This window comes from Saimiri boliviensis (assembly GCF_048565385.1).
Source record: "Saimiri boliviensis isolate mSaiBol1 chromosome 19 unlocalized genomic scaffold, mSaiBol1.pri SUPER_19_unloc_2, whole genome shotgun sequence".
NCBI classification, from domain to species: domain Eukaryota; kingdom Metazoa; phylum Chordata; class Mammalia; order Primates; family Cebidae; genus Saimiri; species Saimiri boliviensis.
Window position 1 is genome coordinate 1,291,742 of NW_027412503.1, and position 17,708 is coordinate 1,309,449.

A 17,708-nucleotide genomic window follows, 5' to 3' on the forward strand; every position below is an offset into this window, starting at 1 on the left:
CACCAGCCTCCAGGGGGCGCCGCACCAACCGCCAGGCGGCGCCCACACCAGCCTCCAGGGGGCGCCGCACCAACCGCCAGGCGGCGCCCACACCAGCCTCCAGGAGGCGCCGCACCAACCGCCAGGCGGTGCCCACACCAGCCTCCAGGGGGCGCCGCACCAACCGCCAGGCGGCGCCCACACCAGCCTCCAGGAGGCGCCACACCAACCGCCAGGCGGCACCCACGCCAGCCTCCAGGGGGCGCCCACACCAGCCTCCAGGGGGCGCCGCACCAACCGCCAGGCGGCGCCCACACCAGCCTCCAGGGGGCGCCGCACCAACCGCCAGGCGGCGCCCACACCAGCCTCCAGGAGGCGCCGCACCAACCGCCAGGCGGTGCCCACACCAGCCTCCAGGCGGCACCCACACCAGCCTCCAGGCGGCGCCCACGCCAGCCTCCAGGGGGCGCCACACCAACCGCCAGGCGGCGCCCACACCAGCCTCCAGGGGGCGCCGCACCAACCGCCAGGCGGCGCCCACGCCAGCCTCCAGGGGGCGCCACACCAACCGCCAGGCGGCACCCACGCCAGCCTCCAGGGGGCGCCCACACCAGCCTCCAGGGGTCGCCTCACCAACCGCCAAGCGGCGCCCACGCCAGCCTCCAGGGGGCGCCGCACCAACCGCCAGGCGGTGCCCACACCAGCCTCCAGGGGGCGCCGCACCAACCTCCAGGGGGCGCCCACACCAGCCTCCAGGCGGCACCCACACCAGCCTCCAGGCGGCACTCACACCAGCCTCCAGGGGGCGCCCACACCAGCCTACAGGGAGCGCCACACCAGCCTCCAGGGGGCGCCCACACCAGCCTCCAGGCGGCGCCCACAGCAGCCTCCAGGGGGCGCTCACACAAGCCTCCAGGCAGCGCCCACACCAGCCTCCAGGCGGCGCCCACACCAGCCTCCAGGGCTGCACCTGCCCGCACCACACTGGTGCAGGAACTGTGCTGTCGGCCCGCCACACTGACCCAGGCGGCCAAGGCCCGCGGCAGCCGGAGAACAAGCCCACACCCACTGCCCGCAGCTAATGAGGAGGAGCGGGATGGCACCGTAGAAAAGTGCAAGCGCTCAGAGCTCGGGTCCCATGCCAGGAAAGGCCAGGAGCAGAAGATGGAGAGATGGAGATGGAGAAGCCGCAGCGGGGAAGGAGCACACTTCATGGGCGGGGTCGGCATCCGCTGGCGGGGTTAGAGCATGAAGAGGATGAAGCAGCAGAAAAAGCAGAAACCAGAAGGTGCAATGACACAGCGGAGCACCATGCGGAATCAGGCCCAGGGCTCCCGTAAAGGCTGGCTTTAATTCCAGCTCACACCCCCACCCCAGGGGAGAGGGAGGACCCAAGGAACACTGGAACCCGAAGGGCGGGAATCTGAGGCCAGGACTGATTGTGGGAAATGGAGGGCATCAGGAAAGGAGAAAGTGGGGCAGAATAGAGGGCGCAGGGTTGGGGGCAGTGAGCTGGGTTAGGAAGGATTAGAAATCAGAAGCTTAGGAAGAATCCACAAAGAAACTGTCCATAAGAAGGTGCGTGCTGCGGCCGGGCACGGTGGCTCACACCTGTAATCCCAGCACTTTGGGAGGCCAAGGTGGACAGATCACCTGAGGTCAGGAGTTGGAGAGCAGCCTGGCCAACATGGAGAATCCCTGTCTCTACTAAAAATACAAAAATAGTCTGGCGTGGTGGGGTGTGCCACTAATCCCAGCTAATTGGGAGGCCAAAGCGAAAAAATTGCTTGAACCCGGGAGGTGGAGGTTGCAGTGGGCCGAGATTGCACCACTGCACTCTAGCCTGTGCAACAAGAGGAAAACTTGGTCTCAAAAAAATTATTGATTAACTAATTAATGAGGAAACGTCTTGGAAACCATTGTTCTTACAGTTTCGGGAGTTTTGTTTGTTGTTGCTGCTCTATCTAGGTGCATTTTTTTTTTTTTTTCTTTTATGACAGAGTCTTACTCTGTCACCCAGACTGGAGTGCAGCAGTGTGATCTCGGCTCACTGCAACCTCCACCGCCTGGGTTCAGGCGATTCTCCTGCCTCAGCCTCCCAAGTAGCTGGGATTACAGGGGCAGGCCATCACACCTAGCCTTTTTTTTCTTACTATAGTTTTCTTTTTTGATATGGAGTCTCACTTTGTTGCCCAGGCTGGAGTGCAGTGGGACCATGTTGGCTCGATGCAACCCTCATCTCCTAGGTTCAAGCAATTCTGCCTCAGCCTCCTCAGTAGCTGAGATTACAGGCACCCACCACCATACCCAGCTAATCTTAGATTTTTAGTAGAGACAGGGTTTCACCATGTTGACCAGGCTGGTCTTGAACTTCTGACTTCAGGTGATCTGCCCACCTCAGTCTCCTAAGGTGCTGGGATTACAGGCATGAGCCACAGAAAATGTTTTTTAAATTACAGTTGGTACACACCTGTAAGTCCCAGCTACTTCAGAGTCCTAGGCAGGAGGATTACTCAAGCCCAGGAGGTCGAGGCTACAGTGAGCCATGTTCACACCACCGCACTCCATCCTGAGTGACAGAGTGAAACCCTCTGTCAAAACAAACAAAGACCTCAATGGGTCTCCACTGCATATGCAGTCACCCATGTAGCCAAGATCTAGAGAAATGTTGTCTTTCACAAATGCAGATGTACAAAAAGGACATCTCTTCATTTATTGAGGAAGTTTCAATGTTTCTTATGTACACACACAATGCTTACATACAAATGAACATTGGGAGGCTGGGTGTGGTGGCCCATTCCTGTAATCCCAGCACTGTAGGAGGCCGAAGTGGCAGGAGGAGGGGGGCAGATTACTTAAGTTCAGTGGTTTGAGACAAGCCTGACCAACGTGGAGAAACCCCATCTCTACTAAACATACAGAAATGAGCTACACATGGTGGCAGGTGCCTGTAATCCCAGCTACACAGGAGGCTGAGGCAGGAGTCGCTTCAACCCAGGAGGCGGAGGTTGCAGTGAGCCTAGATCTTGCCACTGTACTCCAGCCTGGGTGACAGAGTGAGACTCCCTCTCAAAAAACAAACAAAGCTAGCATTGTGATAATGCACTTTTGAGGAGTCACATTTGTGATGTTCAAGGCAGTGGGGGGAACATGTGCCCCAGCTCTAGGAGAGACTGGTCTGCCTCTGGATTTGATCTGTCTGGGTCCCTGGCTGATAGATGATGCCTGCCAACTTGGGGCAGGTCTCCCTAGTCCACTCAAACTCACACAGTCGTCTCCTCAGGAAATACCCTCCAAGACACATCCCAAATCACCTTTTACCAGGTATCCACGTGTCCTTTCATTCAGTCAACATGACACCTACAATTTTGGGGGGTATTTTTGGAAAGGGTCTCGCTTTGTTACCCAGGCTGGACTGCAGTGGCTGGAACACACCTCACTGCAGCCTCAACCACCCATGCTCAAGTGATCCTCCTGTCTCAGCCTCCAGAGTAGCTGGGATTACAGGTATGCACCACCACACCCAGCTAATTTTTGTAGAGGCGGGGTTTCACCAAGTTGACCAGGCTGGTTGTGAACTTTTGGACTCAAGCAATCTGCCTGCCTTGGCTTCCCAAAGTTCTGGGATTTTAGGATTTCAGGTGTGAGGCACCTTGCCTCACTGACAACTAAAATTAAGTCCCCAAGCCCATCTGTTGTCAACAATCCACCCTTCTCTATCTCCTTACCCCATGCTTAATTTATAAATAAATAACAAGGTAATCATTCACCTGTCCTGATTCAACTAACATGATGCAACTCTCTGGCATACGACCGAAAATACACTCAACCCTTCCCCAGAATTCATCTCTCAGGATTTCAACATTACGGATTCAAATTTTGGGGGATTGCAATTTTTGAGATTTTAGATGAGATCTTTCGGGATTTAACCTATTTTACAACTGAGCACACTGAGCCACAGGGAGGGGATGTGAACTGCCCAAGGTCTCACAGGTGGTGAGGGTTTGTAGCTGGAACTTGAACCAGGGTCTACCTTGGAAGGAGATTTCACACTGAGCCTCCTCCTGAAAAGCCTGCTCTCTGGGGTTTGAAGGAAATTCGTGGTCAGTAAACTGTGCCTCAGGAAATTGTTCCTCTAATGCATCAATCAGGATAAACAAGGTTATGATGCAATAACAAGCAGCCTCCATTGTCTCCTTTTTCTGTTTGGTTTTTGTTTTTTAGAGATGGAGTCTCGCTCTGTCACCCAGGCTGGAGTGCAGTGGCGTGACATTGGCTCACTGCAACCTCCACATCCTGGTTCAAGTAAGTTTCCTGCCTCAGTCTCCTGAGTAGCTGGGATTACAGGCACACCTCACCACACCCAGGTAATTTTTGTATTTTTAGTAGAGGGAGAGTTTCATCATGTTAGCCAGGCTGGTCTTGAACTCTTGGTCTCAAATGATCCTCCAGCCTTGGCCTCCCAAAGCGCTGGGATTATAGGCATAAGCCACTGCCCCTGGCACAACCCCCAATCTCAATGGCTTACAACAAAGTTTGGTTTCTGTTCCACACAACATATTCACAGCAGCCTAACGGATTCATCTGCATTGGAAACATCAAGAGTCCCATGGCAAAAAGAAAAGAGACACGCGACCACTTGCTGACTCTGAAAGTTTCTGGTAAAAAGTGACACAGGTGGCCGGGCACAGCGGCTCACACCTGTAATCCCAGCACTTTGGGAGGCTGAGGCCTGCAGATCACCTGAGGTCAGGAGTTTGAGACCGGCCTGGCCAACATGGTGAAACCTCATCTCTACTAAAAATACAAAAATTAGCTGGATGTGGCATGCACCTGTAATCCTAGCTCCTCGGGAGGCTGAGGCAGAAGAATTGCTTGAACCTGAGAGGCAGAGGTTGCAGTGAGCTGAGATCATGCCACTGCACTCCAGCCTGGGTGACAGAGTGAGACTTTGTCTCAAAAAAAAAAAAAAAAAAAAAAAGAGTGACACAGATTCCTCCCAGCCACATCACTGATCTAAGCAAGACACCAGCAAATATCGTAAACGCCAGTACAAGCCAGACAGCTGAAAGTTTTTGTTTCCTTTTGCTTCTTTTTCCTACCAAGATTCGCTCTCCACCTTTCTTTTCTCCTTCAATAACCAGTCCATGGTTTCACTTTCTTTACTATAAGCAAATGCTGGTCGGGAGCGGTGACTCATGCCTGTAATTTCAGCACTTTGGGAAGCGGAGGCAGGTGGATCACTTCAGGTCAGGAGTTCAAGACCAGCCTGACCAACGTGGTGAAACCCCATGTCTAGTAAAAACAAACAAACAAAATTAGCCGGTCGAGGTGGGGCACGCCTGTAGTCCCAGCTACTAGGGAGGCTAAGGCAAGAGAATTGCTTGAACCCAGGAGGTGGAGGTTGCAGTGAGCTGAGATCTCACCATTGCACTTTAGACTGGGCAATGGAGCAAATCTCAGTCCCAAAAACAAAAAATGGAAAGGGAAAAGAAAAGGAAACGAAGAAAATGCTTGCTTTCTTTCTTTTTTTTTTTTTTATGGAGTTTCGCTCTTGTTACCCAGGCTGGAGTGCAATGGCGCGATCTCGACTCACTGCAACCTCCGCCTCCTGGCTTCAGGCAATTCTCCTGCCTCAGCCTCCTGAGTAGCTGGGATTACAGGCACGCACCACCATGCCCAGCTAATGTTTTGTCTTTTTAGTAGAGATGAGGTTTCACCATGTTGACAAGGATGGTCTCGATCTCTTGACCCAGTGATCCGCTATCCTCGGCCTCCCAAAGTGCTGGGATTACAGGCTTGAGCCACCGTACCCCGGAAAATGCTTTCTTTCATCTGACACAAGCCAGAAGAAGAAAATGTCATTTATTTTCCTGGTTGGAGATTAATGCCCAGATTGTGCACCAGGTGGGGTCCTGCACCATCTCTCTCTGACATCTCCTACTGTTCTAGGAATCTTGCACACTGGCTCTTTGATGTCTCTTGGACTTTGCATATGGAGGTCTCTGCCTAACACGCCTTCTCTCTACGTCTCACTATTATCCTCCTGCTTTATTTATTTGTTTTATTGTTTGAGCAAGTGTCTTTGTCAGCCGGGCTGGAGTGCAGTGGTGCAGTCAATTTGAGTGAGTCTCGAATTCCTGTGCTCAAGCAATCCTCCCATCTCAGCCTCCCAAGTAGGTAGGCATTCCCACACCTGGCTACGTTTTTAATTTGTGTGTTTGTGTGTGTGTGTGTGTGTGTGTGTGTGTGTGTGTGTGTGTGTGTGTTGGAAAGAAGAAAACAAAATCCAGCCCTGCAGAATATATATATATATATATATATATATATATATATATATATATAAACATGCCTATAGAATATTCATCAAGTAAAATATATGCTGGGTTATAAAACCATTCTCAGCACATTTAAAATGAATAAAATCATGACGCGTGTTCTCTGCCCACAACAGAATTTAATTACAAATCAATAGCAGCAAAACAGTATTAGGAAAATCACCCATATATCTGGAAATTAAACAACCCACATAACCTAAGGACCAAACAAAAAGATTAAAATTTTAGAGTATACTTGAAATGCAAAAAAGTGAAAACACAACATTCCAAAATGTGTAAGGTGCAATAAAAACAGTGATTATCAAGGAAATGTGCAGCTCCAAACTCTTACATTAGAAAAACAAGACATGTTTAAAAACAATAATCCAAATGTTCACCTTTAATATCTAGAACATGAAAAGAAAATTAAACTAGGGTAAGCAGCAGGAGGGACGTAAAAATAATGGGATTGAAAATCAACAAAATAAAAGATGAACAAATATAGAATTTGCATTAAGTAGTTCTTTGATGAGATTAAAATCCTGATAAACCTTGGCTAAACTGCTCAAGGAAAAAGAAGAAAATATAAACTACCAACACCAGTAATGAAAAAAGAGACATTACTATATTCTTCAGACATTGAAAGGTAAATAAAAAAATATTTTAGGCAAGTTTATACAAATAAATTCAACATTGTAGTTGAAATGGACAACTCCCTTAAAAAATTAAAACCAAAAGCAGTTTACCAGAACTGAAAAATGGTAAAATAGAAACTAAGTATTGCCCTACATATACTGCAAAGGAATTGAGTTTGTTTCAAAAGAAAAAGGAATCTGCCCAGAGAGAAATCCTCAGCTTAAAGAGAATACGTATGTGTGAGTACTGTGGTGTGTATGAGTACTGTGTGTGTGTGAGTACTGTGGTGTGTGTGAGTACTGTGTGTGTGCATGCACATGTATGAACAGTGTGTGCATGTGAGTACTGTGTGTGTATGAGTACCGTGTGTGTGTGTGCATGCATGCTTGAGTACTGTTTGTGTCTGAGTACTGTGGTGTGTGTGAGTACTGTATGTGTGCATGCACATGTATGAACAGTGTGTGCATGTGAGTACTGTGTGTGTATGAGTACTGTGTGTGTGCACATCCACCTGTGTGAGTACTTAGTGTATATATATGTGTTTATGTTTGAGCTTATGTGTAGACTCATTGTTGTATATATCTTTTCTCTTAAAAATTGTACATGTTCAATGATGCAACACGGGTGCATTTTCCAAAATACTCGGCCATATACACATTGGGTATTGTACTATTGTGTTGCTATAAATGATTACCTGGGGCAGGGTAATTTATAAATAAAAGAGGTTTATTTGGCTCACAGTTTTGCAGGGTATTGAGGTGGAGGAGCACAATTTTTATTATCACCCACTGCTATCCTTCGAGCTGTACAAGAGGCATGGCATCAGCATCTGCTTCTGGTGAGGTCCTCAGGGAGCTTTCACTCCTGGTGTAAGGGGAAGTGAAGTTGGCTTCACAGAGGGAGTTAAGAGAAAAGAGAGAGGGGAGGGAGGTGCCAAGCTCTTTTTTTAATTTCTTATTTTTTGAGACGGAGTTTTGCTCTTTTTATCCAGGCTGGAGTGCAATGGTGCCATCTCGGCTCACTGCAACCTCCACCCGCTGGGTTCAGACAATTCTCCTGCCTCAGCCTCCTGAGTAGCTGGGATTACAGGCACGCACCACCATGCCCAGCTAATTTTTTGTATTTTTCGTAGAGATGGGGTTTCACCATGTTGACCAGGATGGTCTCTATCTCTTGACCTCATGATCCACCTGCCTTGGCCTCCCAAAATGCTGGGATTACAGGCCTGAGCCACCGAGCCCAGCCCGGGAAGTGCCAAGCTCTTTAGAGCAATCTGTTCTCCTGGAACTCACTCATTACCACAAAGCAGGCACCAAGCCACTCATGAGGGACCCGCCCCCATGGCCCAAACACCTCCCACTGGGCCCCACTTCCATCGCTAGGATCACATTTCAACATGAGGTTTGGAGGAGACAAATATTTAAGCTCTTCTCATTGTAATAATAAGAAGACTAAGAATCATAAGCACATGATTGATGCTCTTTCAGATTTCTCTGGAGGAAGGAAAGAAGGTACTATTTCTGAAGGGAATATAGTTTGAGAACTGAAGGATAAGATGTATATTTTCAAGCCAATTCATCAGATTTCCATTTTAAGCTTTTCTTCACATGTGGCACAGGTGAATTTTTCACTTTCTAGATGGGCGCTGGTAGAGAAGTCTACGGATGCATTTTAATGGCACCACGGGTGTCATTCTGGAGCTGCTCACATGGACCAGTCACATTGTGAGCATGAGAGACCTGCCTCATGCCTATGGAAATACTCAAGGCAACTTAGCATTGTTGCAGTTTTATTATTCATTGATGTCCTCTGGACAACACACTCACAATGTCTATGATTTCTTCTAAATTTGTCATCCATCAGCCAGTAGAAACCTCAATGTTATATAAATAGTCGGTTTTAATTTTAATTTATTCTGGTGGGTCATTGCAATTTTTTAAGTTGTTTTGAGGATCTGGAAATACAAATATTCAGTATTAATTTAAAGGAGTTTTGCTTTTTTCTGTTTTTTCTTTATCTTTTCAGTGTACCTTTGGAAAGTCAAGCACCGCTTGTTTAGGGAAGCAAATTTTTTGTTTGTTTGTTTATTTCTTTTAGAGATGGAGTCTCCCTCTGTTGCCCAAGCTGGAGTGCAGTGGTGCAATCTCAGCTCACTGCAAGTTCCACCTCCCTGGTTCAAGTGATTCTTGTGCCTTGTTACTTATGTGAGTTTGTGATTTCATCCTTTTATTCCATCCACCAGTAATCACTGCCTGTCTGCTTGGAGCCAGACACTGTACTGGACTCGGTTCATGATGTCTATCGGTTTGATGCAAAAGTTATTACAGTTTTTCACATTAAAAGTAATTGCAAAAACTGCAATTATGTTTGCACCAACACAGTAGAATAATAAAGGAGCATCCTAACTCCAAAGCTTTCACATGCTCAGAAGCTAGAAGGAACAAGCACCTTACATACCTACATATATTTCTTCCTCACAATAAACCTTTGATGTCAGTGTTGTTATAATTTCCATTTATCAGATGGGAAAACTGAGGCCTTGCTTGCCAGTGGTGGCATCTAATGAACAGACAAAACGAGGGAATTGAAGGACCTCTTCAAGGAGAATGACAAATCGCTGCTCGAGGAAATGGGAGAGGACACGAACAGATGGAAAAACACTCCATGCTCATGGATAGGAAGAATCAATATCGTGAAAATGGCCACACTGCCCAAAGTAATTTATAGATTCAATGCTGTTTTCATGAAACTGACATCTCTCACAGGATTGGAAGAAACTACTTTAAAATTCATACGGAACTAAAAAGAGAGCTTGTATAGCCAAGATGATCCTAAGCAAAGAGAACAAAGCTGGAGGCATCATGCTACTTGACTTCACATTGTACTACAAGGCCAGTAACCAAAACAGCAGGGTGCTGGCACAAAAACAGACACATGGACAAATGGAGCAGAACAGAGAACTCAGAAATAAGACCACACATCTACAACTATGTGATCTTTGACCAACTTACCAAAACAAGCAACCGGGAAAAGGTTTCTTATTTAATAAATGGTGCTGGGAGAACTGGCTAGCCATATGCAAAAAATTGAAACTGGACCCCTTCCTTACACCTTAGACAAAAATTAACTACGATGGATTAAAGACATAATTGTAAAACACAAAACTATAAAAACTCTAGAAGAAAATCTAGGCAATAGCATTCAGGACATAGGAAAAGTCAACAATTTCATGAAGGAAATGTCAAAAGCAATTGCAACAAAAGCCAAAATTAGCAAATGAGATCTAATTAAATAAAAGTGCTCCTGCACAGCAAAAGAAACTATTATCGGAGTGAACAGACAAGCTACAAAGTGAGAGAAAGGTTTTGCAATCCATCCATCTGACAATGCCTAATGTCCAGAATTTTCAAGGAACACACAAGGACATGGTCCCTACACAAGGGTGACATGCAAGTTCGTGAAGCAGTCCATAGTTTTAAACTTCAAATTTTCAAGGAGGACACAAGGTTCTGTGTCCTCCAGGAAACCCAGGCTTCTGCTGGAGCTGCGAGGTGCAGGGACATCCTGAGAGAGAATGTGGAGGTTTTGCTGATCATGGACTGAGAATTCCAGGGGGTGCAGTGGGAAGATTTGTGGAGTTGGGGAGGGAGGATGATGTGGACAGAAGAGGAGTGTGCAGAGCCTCGTGGATTCAAGTGCAGAGTATGTGGGGGACCCAGCGTGACTGACACAAACAGGGAGAGGGCGTGATAAGCTCAGTCGTGGTGGGCTTGAGGAAGACGATGGTGCTGAGGCTGTGGGAGACAGCGGAGGAGGAGAAGGGGTGGCTCTCACCTGGGCTCTGTCCATGGAAGTGAGGATGGTGGAGTGGTTGGGTCTCCGTGCTGTGTGGACCTTTCTTGACCACCTGATGACAGTTTGCAGTTCCTGACACAGCGGGCTTCTTAGAGGATTGATTCTTGACCCCAAGGAAAGGAAGTGAGCTCATTCTAGGTCTCAGGGCTACCCTGATGCCTTCTTCAGGGGGTGCCACTTCTGGGTCCCCCGTGGATCCCAGCACAGGAGCCCTCTTCTGCCCTGCTGAGGGGACCAAGGCCCAGGGGAGCTGTGCTCAGATTTCATAATGCCAATATATAGCTCCGCACCTTGGAATATTATGTGGACGTGGAGGTGTTTTTCCCAAATAAAAGAAAACTAAGTAAATGGGACCCTAAAAAATAAAATACAACTGAGCAATGGAGAGTAGAAGAAAATTTTCCTACTTTTCAGTTTCCCTGAATGTTGGTCTCAAGGGGCTGGAGAGAGAAGTTGCAGGGAGAACAGAAACTCAGAGAGGGCTGGAGCTCCCAAGCGCTGCTCACCTCCACAAGAAAGACATGCGGGAAACGGTTAAGGCAATTTCACATCACTTTGAAATTCTGTGATATTAGGGAATTGTAGTAACTCTCTTCAGTGTAATAATAATATTGTTGTCGGAAACAGGTTATTTTTTAAGAGATGACCACCAAAGTATTTAGAAATGAAGGTCATGTTGTTGGCAAGTGATTGCCTAATGTTTCAGCAAAAATTGTGGAAATATAATTTATTACATACACAAAGGAAATAATTAGATCTATGGTGACAATTGTATTCTTTCCAACTTTTGGACTCTGAAATTTTTTAAATAACTTGGAGAAAAAAATTAAAGCTAATACTACATAATCACATGAGAAATGTTCACTACGTCATGTTGAATGAAAATTAAACTTCAAGACTAGCTGAGGTGACTCATATCCAATCCCAGAGCTTTTAGAGGCTGAGCTGGGAGGACCACTTTAGGCCAGGTATTTGAAAGCAGCCTGGGCAACATGGCGAGACCCCATCTCTACAATACACTAAAAAATTAATGAGCCTGGTGGCAGGTGCCTGTGGTTCTGGCTACTTGGGAAGCTGAGTGGGGGGATGGCTTCAGCCTGGGAGTTCAAGGTTACAGTGAACTGTGATCATACCACTGCAATTTAGCCTCAGTGACACAGCAAGACCATGTTTCAAAAAAAAAAAAAGGGTGAGAGAGAGAAGAAAAAAATATATCAGGCCTTTAAAAGCATTCAAGAGCATGTGCATGAGAATGTCAGTTGTGTGTGGATGTGTCATTGTGTCGAGAGTGTCTGAGTAAGAATGTGTGTCAATATGTGTGACAACATCTTTTTGTCTGTGTGCAATGGTGTATGAGTCTATGTGTGCATTCATTCACTCATTTATTCACTCAACAAGTATATTTAAAGTAACAGTCACTATTCGAGGCAGCTGTGAACAATCAAAATCACTGTCCTTGTCCTCATAAAGCATGTATGCTAGAGGACAGAAAGAGTATAAGCAATTAAAATAAATACATTCATAGCTGGGCACAAATGTATGTAATCCCAGCACTTTGGGAGGCTGAAGCGGGAGGACCACTTGAGGCCAGAAGTTTGAGAACAGTTTGGGAAACATATCAAGACTCCGTTTGTACCAAAAGTAAATATGAAACTAGCCGAGTGTGATGGCACACACCTGTAGTCCCAGCTGCTTGGGAGGCTGAGGTGGGAGGATCACTTGAGCCCAGGAGTTTGAGGCTATGGTGAGCCAAGATTGCACCACCGCATTCCGGCCTGGGTAACAGCACAACCCTGTCTCTCAAAACAAATAAGTAAAGAATTCTTAAATGTTAGTAAAAGGGTTGCGAACAAAAACAAAGCAGGGTGGGGTGAGGGGGATGGGAGATGCCAAGTGGGCAGTGCAGAGACAGGCTCCGGTGGGCATGAGGAGAACGTGGGGCGGGGGACGGGGAAGGGAGCCCTGGAGATGAGTTTCCAGGCAGGGGAGTGGCTGTGCAGAGGCTCTGAGGTATGGACACCTGGGGTGCTGGATAAACCGTGATGCCTGGGCGGGCCTCGGTCTGGCCCCACCACACAGCCACACCTGGGTAAACTGGGCGGTCACTGGAGAGGGCCTTGCCCACGAGAGGGACTTTTCACCATGTTCTCCGCCCTCCCCACACCCCAGTTCCTCTGCCAGAAATGAGCGCGTGATCACGCCTCGGGCGCCCTTCCCGGGAAGAAGTTGCGCACGTGTCACTGCTGTCACAGGAAGCAGGAGCGCTGAAAAGGAAGAAGGAGCAGAAGAAAACGTTTCTTCTTTCCGGGTTTCTGGAGGGTGGGCCCGGAGGGCCGGAGAGGGGATGAGGAGACAGAAACCTCAGGGGCGGCTCCAGAGCTTCCCGCTCCTCCCGCGGGTGGGGTCCCCGGCTGCCAGAGGCCGCTTCACCCCGCCGATGCCCAGCCCGGCTCCGTGTCTCTGCCTGACTCACCCCCGCTCCTCCCTCCGCTGCTCCGCAGAATCCGAGCGCGGCCCGCGGCCGTGCGGATGGGGGAGCTGCCGCGCAGAAACGGGGCGACACGGAGAGGAGCCGCTCGGTGCCAGGCGCGGCTGGGGGCGCCCAGGGGAAGGACCCGGCTTTGTGGCCGAGGCCAAGGCCGTGGCTGCCGGCTGCATGCTCTGTTTTCTCAGCCGCTCCGAGGACTCTCGCCCACGGCAGCACCGAGGCTGTTCTTCACGGACCACCCAGTCCAACCGCTTATCCATTGAGAACTGCGCACATAGGTCAGTTTTTGATACGAATTGCAGCAGGAAAAAACCTGGATGCACAGTTTGAAAATGATGAACGAATGACACCCTTGGAACAGCCCTGATGATCTGGGGTTCAGTGGAAAAGGAACAGGACAAACTTCACGAAGAAATAAGAGAATTTAATCGAATGGAAAATGGCAACTTTAAAGAAGCAGAAGCCTTTGAAAGAATATTTGGTGGGCTGGGCGCGGTGGCTCACGCCTGTAATCCTAGCACTTTGTGAGGCCGAGGCGGGTGGATCACGAGGTCAAGAGATCGAGACCATCCTGGTCAACATGGTGAAACCCCATCTCTACTAAAAATACAAAAAATGAGCTGGGCATGGTGGCACGTGCCTGTAATCCCAGCTACTCAGGAGGCTGAGGCATGAGAATTGCCTGAGCCCGGGAGGCAGAGGCTGCGGTGAGCCGAGATCGCGCCATTGCACTCCAGCCTGGGTAACAAGAGCGAAACTCCGTCTCAAAAAAAAAAAAAAAAAAAAAAAAAAAAGAATATTTGGTGTTCCAAATTCTTATATGCCTTTAAAAAGGAAATTGCTTATGATAATCTCTCAGAAAGATACATTTCATTCCATGGAGTGAATGAAGAGTTATGTGAATTATGTGCTAAGTGAAAAATCATCCACCTTTCTAATGAAGGCAGCCGCAAAAGCATAGAAAGTAAAAGAGCAAGAACAATAACTTCTCAAGAGAAACCCAATGGTAATGATGCTGAAATGGAAACCGAAGCTAATTTGGATACAAGAAAAAGGTCTCACAAGAATCTTTGCTTATCTAAGTTGAAACATGGAACCCAACAACAAGACCTTAATAAGAAAGAAAGAAGAGTAGGAACTCTTCAAAGTGCAAGAAAGAAAAAAGAAAGCAGAAGAGCCAGTGAAAGTACGATACCTGTTTCAAAGGGTCAGCTGGTGACTCCTGAAAAGCACTGAGCTCGAAAAAGACAGATGTGGCTTTGGGAAGAAGACAAGAATTTGAGCTCTGGAGTGAGGAAATTTCGAGAGGGTAACATCTAAAGTACTGTTGCAGTATAAATTCAACAACCTGACAAATGTCATGTTAAAAGGCACAATGAAGAAACTAAAATGGATTTGCTCAGACAGTGAAGACTGATTGTGTTTGTAAAAGCTTGGTGAAAGGACAATTAAGTATTTTGGTTGCTACGTTTTGTTTGAAACTTGCATCATTGATGTATTTTAAAACTTTACATTGTTACAGTATTTTTCTGTGACCATCAATTAATATGAGGGTTTGTACTATAAGAGTTAAAGTATATGCTATCGTATTCTTTAAGAACTTGATTTTGATAAACTGTAAATTTGTCGAAGCCTGCTACATTAGCATTCCCACGCACAAATCCTGTTCCAATGAAAAAATTAAAAGCTGATATAAAAAAATTTAATTAACCTATTTTGTATCTGTAGGCTGACCTCAACCCTGTAACGTAACCCATTAAAATGAATTTGCTAGATGATTGAATAACAATAGTCCTTTGGTATGAGATAATGACTTGGTTTATGGCCTTAATATGCTACTTAATTACTTAAGACATGTATTAATAGAATGATAAATGTACAAAGTAACCTATAAGCATGACAGTCTTTTGCTTTCAATGGTTTCATGTAAAGAAAAAAAAAATTTGAACACAGTAATACCCAAGGACACAAGTGAACAATAGACACTGGGAAGGGAGGGTGGGAGTGAGAGCTGAAAACTGCCTACCGGGTGCTCTGCTCACTACCTGGGCAATGGATCATCTGTGCCCCACACCTCAGCAGTGCAGTGTACCCAGCTAACAAGCCTGCCATGTGCTCCCTGAATCTAAAATAAAAATAAATTTTATTATTACCCATGAAACAAAATCTGTACTATTAGCAAGAGTCATTTTGCGTCTCACTTGGAAACAATTTGACTTTTGTTCCAGTGTTTAAACTTTGACAAAAATGGTTTTGAATAGATCTGTATAGCCTGATGCCATAAACATAATATAACCTGATGCCATAAATATAAGATTCTCTGATACATTCATTTAACATATCAATATCGGGCCAAAAATAATATTGTGTAAAGTTTAAATAGCTATTGACTATGAGCACCTTGACGTCTATGATAGGTAATAAACAAGGCCATACATACCTTACTAAGCAGTTTTGGTTTTTCACTAACATTGCATTTTTTAAAGATTTAAACTCACAGAATTATTGAGCATATTGACTTGTGTGCTTTATTTAGCAAGTGAGTAAAAATATTGGAATAATAAAGCATTTGCATAAAAATCAAATGGTAGTGTGTTGTAATCTGTATTTTACTTCATATTAAGGTTTTATACGTGACTTTCCCATGGTTCCTGAATTTGTTATCTTATTATATACTATATATAATCAGAAACATGGATAATTTTTTAAAAGAAGAATCTGACAGCTGCGCAGCGACGCCCCGCTGTGGCCACAGGGCTGAGAACGGTGGCCCTTAGCTCCATCCTCACCTGCTCAGCCAAGACCTCCCCTGGGTCTCCCTGGGCTCCCGGCAGCAGGAAAGGCGTCTGAACACAAGAGGGCGCCCCTACCCCACGTCACGGTTGGGATCGGCCGCGTCTGTGTGGGTCTATTCATGGGCTTTTTATTCTATTCCATTGATTTAAGCCTATTTTATAACAATGTCGCACTGCTTTTTATTACTAGAGGTTTATAGTAAATCCTGAAATTACTCAATATGCATCCTCCAAATTCCTTCTTTTTAAAGTTATTTCAGCTATTCAAACTTATTTATATTTTCATAGAAATGGTAGCTTCAGCTTGCCAATTTCTTTTAACATTTCCTTTAAAGCTCACTGGTGTCTTAATTGAAAATGCACTTAATTTAGTAGCTCAGTCTTGGAGAAGTAATAACACTGGATATTCCACTTCTTGAATACGCAATTTCTCTGTTAATTTTGATCTTCTTTACTTTCTGTCGGTAGTGCTTGTAGACTTTAGTGTAGAAATTATACACACTATTAAAAAATTGATGCCTGAACATGGTATTACTTTGCTAATTTTTATTTTGAGACAGAGCTTTGCTCTGGTTGCCCAGGTAAAATGCAATGACGTGATGTTGGCTCACTGCAACCTCTGCCTCCTGGGTTCAAAAGATCTCCTGCCTCAACCTCCTGAGTACATGGAATTGCAGGCTTCCACCACCATGCCCGACTAATTTTGTATTTTTAGAGAGGATTTCGCCATGTTGGCCAGGCTGGTCTGGAACTCCTGACCTCAAGTGACCCACCCACCTTGGCCTCCCAATATACTGGGATTACAGGAGTGAGCCTCTGCACCCGGCCTGTTTTTTATTGTATTAATTGAGTTGTGTTATTTAATTTGCAGTTTATTTGAATCAAACACTTCCCCATAAACCAATCTGGAGTGACATATTTTTTTAAAATTTGTATTTGAATTTATTAACTTCTTGCACTGAATTTTTCGTCTTTGTTCGAGAGAAATCATTGTTCTTGGTTCTTTTTTCTTCTAATTTTGTTGTCTGCATTTTATTTTTTTAATCTGAGTAATGTTGGCCTCATAAATCCAGTTGAAAAGAGTTGCATCCTTTAATTTCTAAAAAGGTGTGTGTAAAATTGATGCTATTTTCAACTGTGTGTTTCATATAATTCATCAGCAAAGCCTTCTGGACCTTCTGTATTCTCTATGGGAAGGATTTCAATTACAAATTCAATTTCTACAATTTATATATGGCTGGTCACATTTTCTATTTCTTCTTAGATCAGTTTTCATGAATTTTCTCTCTCAAGGAAATTGTTCATTTGGATGTCAAGCTTATTGGCATAAAATTATTAATATTCCTTTTCTTGACCTGAAGGTCACAGTGGTCTGATGTTCTTTTATTCCTGTTATTGTTAATTTGTATCTTTTTGTCTTGATCAATCTAGTTAGGGTTTTATAAAATTTACTGATTATTTTCCCGTACAAGCAAGTTTAGGATTTGTTAATTTTATTTATCTTTCTAAGTAATTGACTTCAGTTTCATTATTATTTCCTTCCTCTGCCTGTTCCTTTTCATTTCTTATGGCAGAAGCTAAGTTACTAATTTGACATCTTCTTCTTTTCTAATAGAGGTACTTAAAAATGTCATTTTT

General features: G+C 45.6%; 1 pseudogene; it reads left to right on the forward strand.

Moving 5' to 3' along the window:
* The first annotated feature begins 1,227 nt into the window (after positions 1-1,227).
* On the forward strand, positions 1,228-15,168 carry LOC141583275 (telomeric repeat-binding factor 1-like; annotated as a pseudogene).
* The last annotated feature ends 2,540 nt before the right edge of the window (positions 15,169-17,708 follow it).